Genomic DNA, 10,582 nt, shown 5'->3' on the forward strand with positions numbered 1-10,582 from the left:
CAACCACTGACCGAGGACAAACAGGGAAGTAGCTGTCTGGGTACAGAAGGATAGAGGCTTGTGGAGGGTGTGGGTTAGAGCGCTGAGTTACTGCCGCGGAGGTGGATGGCAAGGAAGGACAGGTCAGGAGAGGCTAGGGGAGGGGAGGGCAGTGAGGAAGAGAAGTCCTACTGTCCCACACCTCCGCCTCGCATCACGTGAGGGCGGGGGCCCCAGGACTCGGGCCACACCTGATGCCGTCCCATCCCAAGTTCAAATCAATGAAAGGTCCTCAACCCTGGAACCTGGACCCACCTCTCACCATTCTGGAGACGCGTTAGCAGTGCAGGATCTCGCGCCCACCTGGACCCACTGCATCGGAAACTCTGGAAGCAGGGGTGGGGGACAGGGGAGAGATGGGTGCATGGGTGTCCTAACAGGCCCTCGGGTGACTCTGATGCTTACTGGGAGTTTCAGAGCCGCTGCTATAGTTATGTAATTATGTTAGGTGGTTGAATTTAAACTGAGCAGACGCATAGACCCTGGATGGAGACTCTGAGACACCGGGCTGTGGGGCAAATCTCTGTGACCTTTGGAACAAGGAGACCTCGGCTTGGATCCAGCTTGCACACAGCACGTGCAGGATGGGAACCCTGGCCCTCAACGCAGCTGGGCGAGAAAGAGATAGTCTCCATACGGCTCCCAGCAGAGCGTCTGGCATGCACTGGCTAGCTCCTTCCTTCCCTCCATCAGCCCTGTAGATCACGTGTATGGCGTTCTTTTCTTTTTGTTTTGCTCCACCCTGCTTTAACAGAACTTGCTTCATAGATATATCTATGAAACAAAAACAGACTCACAGACATAGAGAACAGATTTGTGGTTGCCAAGGAGGAGGGGGTTGAGGGAGGGATGGAGTGGGAGGTTGGGATTAGCAGATGCAAACTAGTATACATAGAATGGATACAACAAGCACAGGGAAATAAATTCAATATCCTGTGACAAACCATAATGGAAAAGAATATATATATATATATATATATATATATATATGTATATGTGTAACTGAGTTACTTTGCTATAATAAGAAATTAACACAACATTGTAAATTAACTATACTTCAATAAAATTAAAAAATAAAATAAAATTATGTAAATAATCTAGAAAAAGAGAGAGAGAACTTGTGGGGAGGGTGCTGGGGAGAAGACACCCCGTTTTCTTCCCTTTGAAGTCATTCCAATCCCAAAGAGGGCCTTCACATTTGAAGCCCAAATCAGGCTTAGGAAATCCTTAGGGCAGACATGAGAAGCAGCAGAGAGGGATTAGGAACAGAGCCAGAGCCGCTTCCGCATGAAGGTGACCAAAGGGGCATTTCAGGGCCTGACTCGGTGCGTTTGTGTGCTAGGGCTACTGTAACAGAGCGCCACAGATGGGGCAGCTTAGAACAGCAGAAATTATTGCCTCCCAGTTCTGGAGGCCAGCTGTCTGAAATCAAGGTGTCTGCAGAGTTGGTTCCTTCTTGGGGTTTCAGAGGAAGACTCCTTCCTCGCCTTTCCCTACTTTCCAGAGGTCGCCGACCAACCTTGGTTTTCCTAGGCTCGGAGAGCACCGTGTCCATCCCAGGCTCTCCCTGAGTCTCCCTCACCCTCTTTCCTGTGTTTTCTTATGAGGACACCAGTCAGGGCTCCAGGGCTCACCCTGACTCAGTCTAATCTATGTGAACTTGATTCCATTTCCAATAAGGTCACATCTGCTGGCACCAGGGGTTAGGACTTCACCACACCTCTTTGGGGGACACGATTCAGCCCAGTGCTGATACAGCTGTGCTGACTGATGGCGCCCCTTTGACCCCCTCTGTAGCAGTGGGCAGGTGGGTGACTGGCTGCGGCCAGCTGTGAGGTTTCTCGAAAGTGTTTGTTCCTCAAGGAAGGAGGCTTCACTTGGCAGCCATCAGCTGGACTCACAGACCCTTAAAAAGTGGTGGCACCTTCTCGGGACCTGCAAAATAGAGAAAATCAGGACATGTATTTGGTCGTTTTCTGAAACCAGCTATTGCCTGTTTAGCCCCATTTAATTGAAAAAAGAAAAAGGAGAAGCAGCAGCTTAGATCTTTATGACTTTTTTTTTTTGGCCTGGCGTCTGTTTAATCGAATGAAGGGTGGATGGGAGCAATAATGAGAGTGGTCTGAAAATAAATGCCTTAACTGTCCTCTGCATCTGCATGGAATGTACTGGAAGGAAGTCGTATACGTTTAATGATGTGTTTGTTAGGATTTAAGTTCCCTGGGACTGTTTGGGGGCCATTTCTTTAAAGGCTTGCTTTTTTTTTTAGAAAAAAAATCCCTCAAAAATCCCTGCTGGGTTGGGGAAAAAAAATGAGCTTAGCCAAATCTCTACAAAACTTTACACATTGCACCCTGCTGTGCTCTGGAGAAAGGGACAGAGAAACGGGTGACCTCACTTCCCGTAAGCAAAGTATTGCACAACCTCAGAAGGAAGGACCTGGTCTGGTCTTGGGGATGGTGCCCCTTCCGGAGTTTTCAAGTCTCTGACTGCTTGAATGTGGCTTGTTTCTTTTAACAGAGTAGGTGACAGCTGCTCATCCCTAACACTGCCTTTGCCATTTGACCTTTATTCCTTTAATCCAAAGCTATCTTCAAAAATGTAAATGTCTGTGGGAAAACATTCTTGCAAGAGGGTCTACAAGGCCCCAGTGTCTCTTGGAGAGCCTTAATGCACAGGCTGCCAAGTTAACCTGTGTCCCGTGATTTAGCCACTCTGACCACCACTGAGGTGGTCTGTCCTCCAGGCTGGCTGGTGGCCAGTAAAGTGACCTGACACAAGAACTCTGCCCTAAGGCATGTGGTGAGCTGAATAATGTCCCTCCCCCAAAGATGTCCTAATCCCTGGAACCTGCGAATAGGTTACCTTATATGGCAAAAGGGACTTTGTTGACGTGATTAAGGATCTTGAGATGGGACTTTATCCTGGATCATCTGGATGGCTCCTACATGCCATCACAAGTGTTACAAAAGATAGAGGGAGATTTGACACAGAAGAGGAGGCAATGTGATGAGGCAAGCAAGATGCTCCACCGATGGCTTTGAAGATGGAGGAAGGGACCACCAACCAAGGAACCAAGGGGATGCAGCTCTAGGTGCAGGAAAAGGCAAGGAAACAGATTCTCCTCTGTAGCCCCCAGGACAGAGCACAGCCCAGTGAAACTGGTTTTGGATTTCTGAACTCTAGAACTGAGAGAGCATACATTGCTCTTGTTTTCAACTCCCAAGTTTGTGGTAATTTGTTACAGCAGCAAGAGGAAACTAATACCTCATGCTAAACAAAATCTCTGTGAAGTAACGAGGTCCCCATCTCTGATGGTGATCAGAGACCAGACTGCTTCTCAGAGTGTGTCCATAAAGGAGAAGGTGGCTCTGGGTGGCAGGTCACATGGGAGGACTTTTGAACCCTTCCCAGCCCTAAGACTGTTGTATTAGCCAGCTCGGGCTGCAAAAACTAAGCACCATAGACTGAGGGCTTAAACAACAGACATTTATTGTCTCACAGTTCTGGAGGCTGCAAGCCCAAGATCAAGGTGTTGGCAGGGCTGGTTTCTCCTGAGGCCTCTCTCCTTGGCTTGTAGGTAGTCATCTTACCCTGTGTCCTCACATGGTCATCCTTCTGTGAGCATTTGTGTCCTTATCTCCTCTTCTTATAAGGATACCAGTCATATTGGATTAGGGGCCACCATAAGACTTCATTTTACCTTAATTACCTCTGTGAAGACCCCATATCCGAATACAGTCACATTCTGAGGTACTGGGTGTTAGGACTTCAGCATAAGAATTTGAGGGGGACACCGTTCAGCCCATAGCAACAGTGGCATGATAACTTTACTGACATATCTACGTAAGGATGTTTTTAGGCACACCCCTGCTTTGAATTTAGGAGCTCTAATGACTGTGTATAAAAGGGGGAAATGTCTCAAAGTGAAAACCCTTGATGCCAGCAAGTTCCTACAGCTTTAAGCCTTGCATCCAGGCACTTCCCACAGGGAGGACCCAGCTGGGTGTGTTCCAGCTTCTGGGAGCTCCAAGCAGCCTCAGAGCCCAGGGTGGTCTGCCTGCCCGTGTTTATGGCTCTGGACCACCCCGAGACTTCTCCTGATGCACTGCAAACCACACTTGGCTGTCCACGATGCACCCGGCCTCTGCCAGAAAGCCTGCCAAACAGGCGGAAAACCCACCCCACAGACTGAAATAGAAACTCATTTGTTTTCCAATGTGTAACAAAGGAGAGAGGTATTTAATTTTGAAGGGAGCTGAGCCAGCTTTCCTACGGGTCATTTTCTTTCTGGCACAAAATCCTCCTCAGTAGACTCCCTGGGATGGTCTTTCTTCTTATCTATCCATCAGCATTTTGAATGAGATAATGCTCTGTTGTTAGGGGGCCATCCTGTGCACTGTAGGATGTTAGTAGCATCCCTTCCCCTACCCAGTAGATACCAGTAGCACCACGCCCCATTTGTGCCAACCAAAAATGTCTCCAAAAAAATTGGCCAATGTCTCTGAGGGGATAAATCACCCGCAGGGGAGAAGGACTGGTCTGAATAAACCGTTGAGAAAAACAGAATGCGTGGAAAGAATCAGCCATTTCCTGGCTTTGCCCTCTTTGTTGAGACTACAACAAGCTGTGTGTGGTATGTGGATAATGGCCTGGAATATTTAAGGTGGATGGAAAGACTAGCAGAGAAGGTAAGTGGCCCCATCAGCCATATGTAAGGGGCACAGGAGGCCAGCCTCCTTGGGTGTTGAATCAGACGGTTCCTCCACTGGCCCCCTGGGTGGTTTGGGGCTGCAGGTGAACACAGCGCCCTCAAAGGACACGTGGAGTCTTTCCTCTCCTCACTGATGCTCTGAGTGAGGGGCCCCGTCCACTGCTGTAAACAGCCTCCAGCAGGTCCCGCCCTCCGTGCACTGTAGCCATACACTAGGTTGCTCCTTAAACACCCCAGATGCTTCTTGTCACAGGGCCTTTGCACTTGATGCTCCTCCCCCATACAGAGATTTCCTCCTGTGTCTTTGTTTCCCTGGCGTCTTGGCATCTCTGAGGTCTCAGCTTGGCTGTGGCTTGACCACCCACCTAAAACTACCACCACAGACTTAAAGAATGAACTTGTGGTTACAGGGGGGAAGGGTGGGGGGGTGGGAGAGTTAGAGAGTTTAGGATTGACATGTACACGCTGCTATATTTAAAACAGATAACCAACAAGGACCTACTGTCTAGCACAGGGAATTCTGCTCAATATTATATAACAACCTAGATGGGAAAAGAATTTGAAAAAGAATAGACACACACATGTATATGTATAACTGAATCACATTGCTGTACACCTGAAACTAACACAACATTGTTAATCAATTATACTCTAATATAAAGTAAAAAGTTAAAAAAAAAACACCAAACTACCCACAGCACATCACTTTGTTTATTTTCTTCATAGCATTGTCCTTATCTGCAGACGGAGGTACGGAGGCTTGAAGCTTCACCAGGGGTTGCCCCTGCCTACCTCCTCCCTTCTGGTTCTTTACAGTCCACAGAGCTTCTGCAAGTCTAGGATGAGCTTCTGCTCTCCATTCCAGGGCACCAGGAGGGCTTTTCCCAGAATGCTCTGGGGTCAGTGTTGGGCTTGTTAATTTCTGCGCAGGGCTCCAACCACACCTGCCTTCCATGACCACAAAATGCATAATTGTTGGCAGGGTCTCTCTTGTGGCTTATCCTAGGACCCCCAGAAGAAAGCGCATCCTTCTTTCTGCCCAGACTTTAAAGGAGGGCAGGAAAGAGTGGGGGGGAAAGGCCAACAGAGGGGATTTGGCAATAACCATGCCTAAGTCATTTTCCTGCCCTGTGAAGAGCTTGTTGTCATGGCTGGTGCAATATGGTACCCAGCCTGGCATCTCAAGTGGCAACAACCAGACGCAGCCAAGCCCCTTGCCCTTGGCACTGTATTTGCACTGTATTATACGGCTGCTCCCCCAGTCCTGGCCAGAAAGAGACCTTCCTAATTAGGTGTCCTGGAAACTGGTGGTAATTGAGTTCTTATCCATCTTTCCCACCCTGTGGCCCCTAGGGTACATCACTGCTATGGTCTAGAAACATGAAGGAGAGGGGTTAAAGCCAACCAGCGAGTGTGTTAATATCACTCCAAATTAGCCCCAATTAAGAAATTGAGAATGACATGCATGTGAAAAACTCATGACAAGACTTTTTATTTGTAAACTTTATCTGACAATTGGGTATTTATTTGGTACGATCAATCCTATTTCTCCAAAGTCCATGCAGGTGCATTGTAAAGAGAGGAAAGTAGCTCTTTCAGTACAACGAATAAGATGTTCAGAACAAATCTAGCCAAGAAAGATTATAACATATTTAACAGGGATTATTCTTGGAACGTTATGGCTGGTCACTCCCCCAGCTGTATATATCTTTTAACATGTCATCTGAAATGTGTGAGTGCCTTAAAGAGAAAACTTGAAAATACATACGATATGGGTGTTTATGACCTCTGCAGTCATGCCAGAGACTCTTTCAAAAATGAAGTTCTCAAAAGACCATTATTCTAGTGGCAAGAATGAAAGATCTTTATTGTTTCTTTCAACCTCAAACAACAGAATACTTCTTTTGAGCTTTGTTGTTAGCCCAGTTCGTTGTCCTTAATGGGCACACAGGAAGTCTGTTATTATGAGCAACATTGCTTTATGGGACTTATCAAAAATTATCCCACACACAAAGTGCTTCAACACTTGGGCTGTGGCCACACAGTTGAAACACAGAGCAAGCAGTCTGAAGATTAGGGTTAATTTTATGGCCAAGTTGGAGGGCTGTATGTCTTTGAACGCTTTGTAGCAGATGGTTTATGACACAAGAACAAAGGGTACCAACCTTAACTTATTTTAACGACTACCGTGACCTAGAACAAATCTCAGGACCCATCAAATTTCAACAGTTGAGACTATTTTCCCTGGAAAGCTGGCTGCACCTGCCCCCTGCTAAGACCATCCATCGCAGAGTATAAGGAAACCACCTCCCTCAGCTGGAACTGTGCCAGCTCTGGATGAGAGGGAACTTAGGTCTGCCATGCCTTAGCTTTGAAGAACCAGGAGCACGGCTATATCTGGAGCAGCAGGGTTGGAAAGATCAGAAACAAGCAGGGGGAAGCTTGGGACACAGGCATTGCTCAATGTCTGCTCCAGAGAAAAGGGAACTTTGCGTGTTTGTCGGGGGGGAGTGTAAAATACGCATAACAAAAATTGATCACTTTAACCATTTTTAAGTGCTCAGTTCAGTAGTATTAACTACATTTACATTGTTGAACTACAATGATGACATCCGTCTCCAGAACTTTTTCATCTTCCCCAGCTCAAACGTCTTATCCATTAATCACTAACTCCCCATTTCCCCTCCCCCAGTCCCTGGGAACCATCATTCTACCTTTTTCTCTATGAATTTAACTACTCTAGGGACCTCATATCAGTGGAATTATATAGTATTTGTCTTTTTGTGACTGATTTATTTCACTTACATCATGTCCTCAAGGTCCAGCCATGTTGTAGCCTGTGTCAGAATTTCACTCCTTTTTAAGGCTGGATAATATTCCATTGAGTAGATATACTACATGTTTGCTTAGCCATTCATCTGTCATCTCGTGAAAAGAGAACTTTTCATATTATTAGTTTGTGCAGGGACATGACTTATTCCAAAGAGCATTATGCAACTTACCTGAATAATTTGTCCAATCTCTTTAATCTGATGGAAAAAACTAGACCATGAAAGACGAAAGTAAGGGGGGCAAACAGCACGTATGTAAATAGGGGTGTCACTTTCCCCCTATTCTTTTTTGTTCTGGAAGAATATTCAGGGTACAAAGTCTACATTTCAAAAATAGAATGTATGAGTCTAATCATATTAACTCAACAGGGAACACAGATGTCAAAACAGCCTCTGTGAGTCATTCCTTGGATTCTAAAAGGAATTAGTTTCAGATAAGAGTCTGCTCTTCTTTGAGGTTTGTTTTAAAGAAGTTCCAAAAGCAAACAGCAAAATAACAAAAAGCCTGGATCTCACAGCAGCCCTGTGAGGCGCTGGCTCTGGCCAGAGGGGATGCTGTTCCTTGGGCTGTTCTGGCTTGCGGATCATGCTAAGTCTCTATTTGATTTAGAAAAGCATGATGCTGAGGAAGAAGGGTGGGGCTTGGTGAAGCAGGGGAGTGTGAGAAAGGACACAAAAAGAATCTGGGTGTTTGGAAATGCCATCACCATGTTTGAAAATAAATCCCATTCGGAAGCACTGAGTTGATTTACTGATTTTTCTGTTTCTAGTTGTCAGCCTAAGTCTAGAGCGAGCTTAAATTTAGGGCTTCAGTGTGTTGCTGCAGAATTACATCATGTGTGCCACTCTGTGGGCCAGTGATAGCTGCTGGGTTAGGGTTGGACTTTCTGGTCTCTGAGGCACCCGCCCCCTCTCCTTCCCCACCAAGATGATTAGGTGCCATCTTGCATTTCTGACTTGTGTGTAAGCCATCACTGAATTGTCTCATTGGCTCATCCTTACCCATCCCCTATGCCTCGGGGACAAAACCTCTGTGTCAAGAATAAACAAGCCCATGTCTACATCACCACAAACACCCCAGTAGATCAGGGTGGATTCCCATGAGGCTCTCCAGGACCTGCAAACAACAAAACGAGTGTGCTTTGGTGACTTCCATTTTCTAGATCTGTGTGGGCCAAATGTGCTGCTGACATTAGCTTCTTCTTTTTCCATCGTCAGGTAAGTTTAGTGATCAAGTAAATTAGGGAAATCCTGGGCTAACCCATGACAAATATGCATATTTACTGTCGGAATTATCATACATTTAATATGTATTGGGGATCTCAAGGACACAACACATTTTCCAAATGTGTTTAATCATCAAACCTTGCTATCAAGGAACACAGTATCCTCAGAAAGCACTTAAGAAAACCCCAATTTAGATACCTGTTAAATTCAGTAAGTTAATATCATGTCCAACACATAGTAGGTAATCAATAGAGTATCAATAGTGCTTCGGGCACTCTTAGTGTTAAAGGCACCAATAATCCTAGACTCTCTTTCCCAACCCACCCCCAAGGTCCCCCCATTTTGGAATGCCAGCTTGGTCTTGATATTTTTGGTACAGGGAAAATAAAAGAGAGGGAAAAGGAGAAAATGGAAGGGTTTTCAACAGAAGGGTTTGAGAGCTACTGTTGCACAAAAAAGACAGAGGGAAAGCAATAAGCATGTCCTCCGGGAAGAGAGGGGCAGAGTTTGTTTGGGCAGGAGAGAGAGTCTCAAAAAACTGAAATGTGAGACACAGAGAGAAGAATGGAGAAGAAAGGTAGGAAGAAGTGGCACTGTGTATGGTGATGGAATCTTTCTTTGGCCTTCCCAGAGACTTCATCTGTTCTTTGCTTTATTCTTTGCCTGCTGGGTTGTTTGGTCTTTGAATCAAACACGGTACCATGGGGCTTCCCTGGTGGCACAGTGGTTGAGAGTCCGCCTGCTGATGTAGGGGACGTGGGTTCGTGCCACGGTCCGGGAAGATCCCACATGCCGCGGAGCGGCTGGGCCCGTGAGCCACGGCCGCTGAGCCTGCGCGCCCGGAGCCTGTGCTCCGCAACAGGAGAGGCCACAACAGTGAGAGGCCCGTGTACCGCAAAAAAAAACAAAACGAAACACGGTACTATGGCTCGCTTCAGGGTGCCAGCAGATCACCCCAACTTACTGCAGGTCTCACTGATGACAATACTGTTTAATATTATTCTTATCATCATCCACGCATAGGTAGGTCTTCTTTCTTGCTCTCCCCAGGAGAGGGTATTAGAATTGGAACCATACATCTGAGTACTGGCCACCTTGATTGAGTCAAATTCCACCTAAAGACCCAGAGTCTCTAAACTATAGTGGAGAACTAGCCAAGGAAAGCCAGACGCAGACAACCTAACCTTTTCTGAGGTCTTGGACAGCAAGATGAGCGTTTGTTTCTAGCAGGTAAACCTGACAGGTCTCCTCTGGTCTCAGCCCAGTAATCAGGATGTAGGAGCACATCCAGGGGAGTCAGAGCAGACCCCAACCTGCATTGTTGCTACTCCTCCTCCCCCCAAAAGAAAAATAACGTGCAGACTGGTGCTTCAGCCATGGTTAGATTCCAATGGTAAGTCTGAACCCAGGGCTTCTGCCCAACTTTATGAAATCAAATGAGTGCATTTTGTTTCTTGCCTATAATTTCCGCCTAAAGCATCTCTGCAGGTGACCTCAAGGTCTGCTTTGAAATCAATCTCCAAAGCACAAAAGGATTCTTTCTGCACCTTTTTTTCTTCAAGGAACTCACAAATCAAGATCTGATAAGCTCAGTTGATGATTAAACACAATGAGCTGGCTACCGGGAGAGCTCTGATTTGCTTTGAACAAGGCTCTTTGAGCTTGGTTGAAAACCAGAATCTGTTTTGTTTTTGTTTGTCTCAGCCTTTTCTGTTGGAGACCTTGATTTAAGTCTTGAAAGGATGGAGTTTTGCTGGAAAGTTCTGTAGGT

The sequence above is a fragment of the Monodon monoceros genome, unplaced genomic scaffold (genome assembly GCF_005190385.1).
Source record: "Monodon monoceros isolate NGI ecotype Baffin Bay Population unplaced genomic scaffold, NGI_Narwhal_1 Super_Scaffold_11, whole genome shotgun sequence".
NCBI classification, from domain to species: domain Eukaryota; kingdom Metazoa; phylum Chordata; class Mammalia; order Artiodactyla; family Monodontidae; genus Monodon; species Monodon monoceros.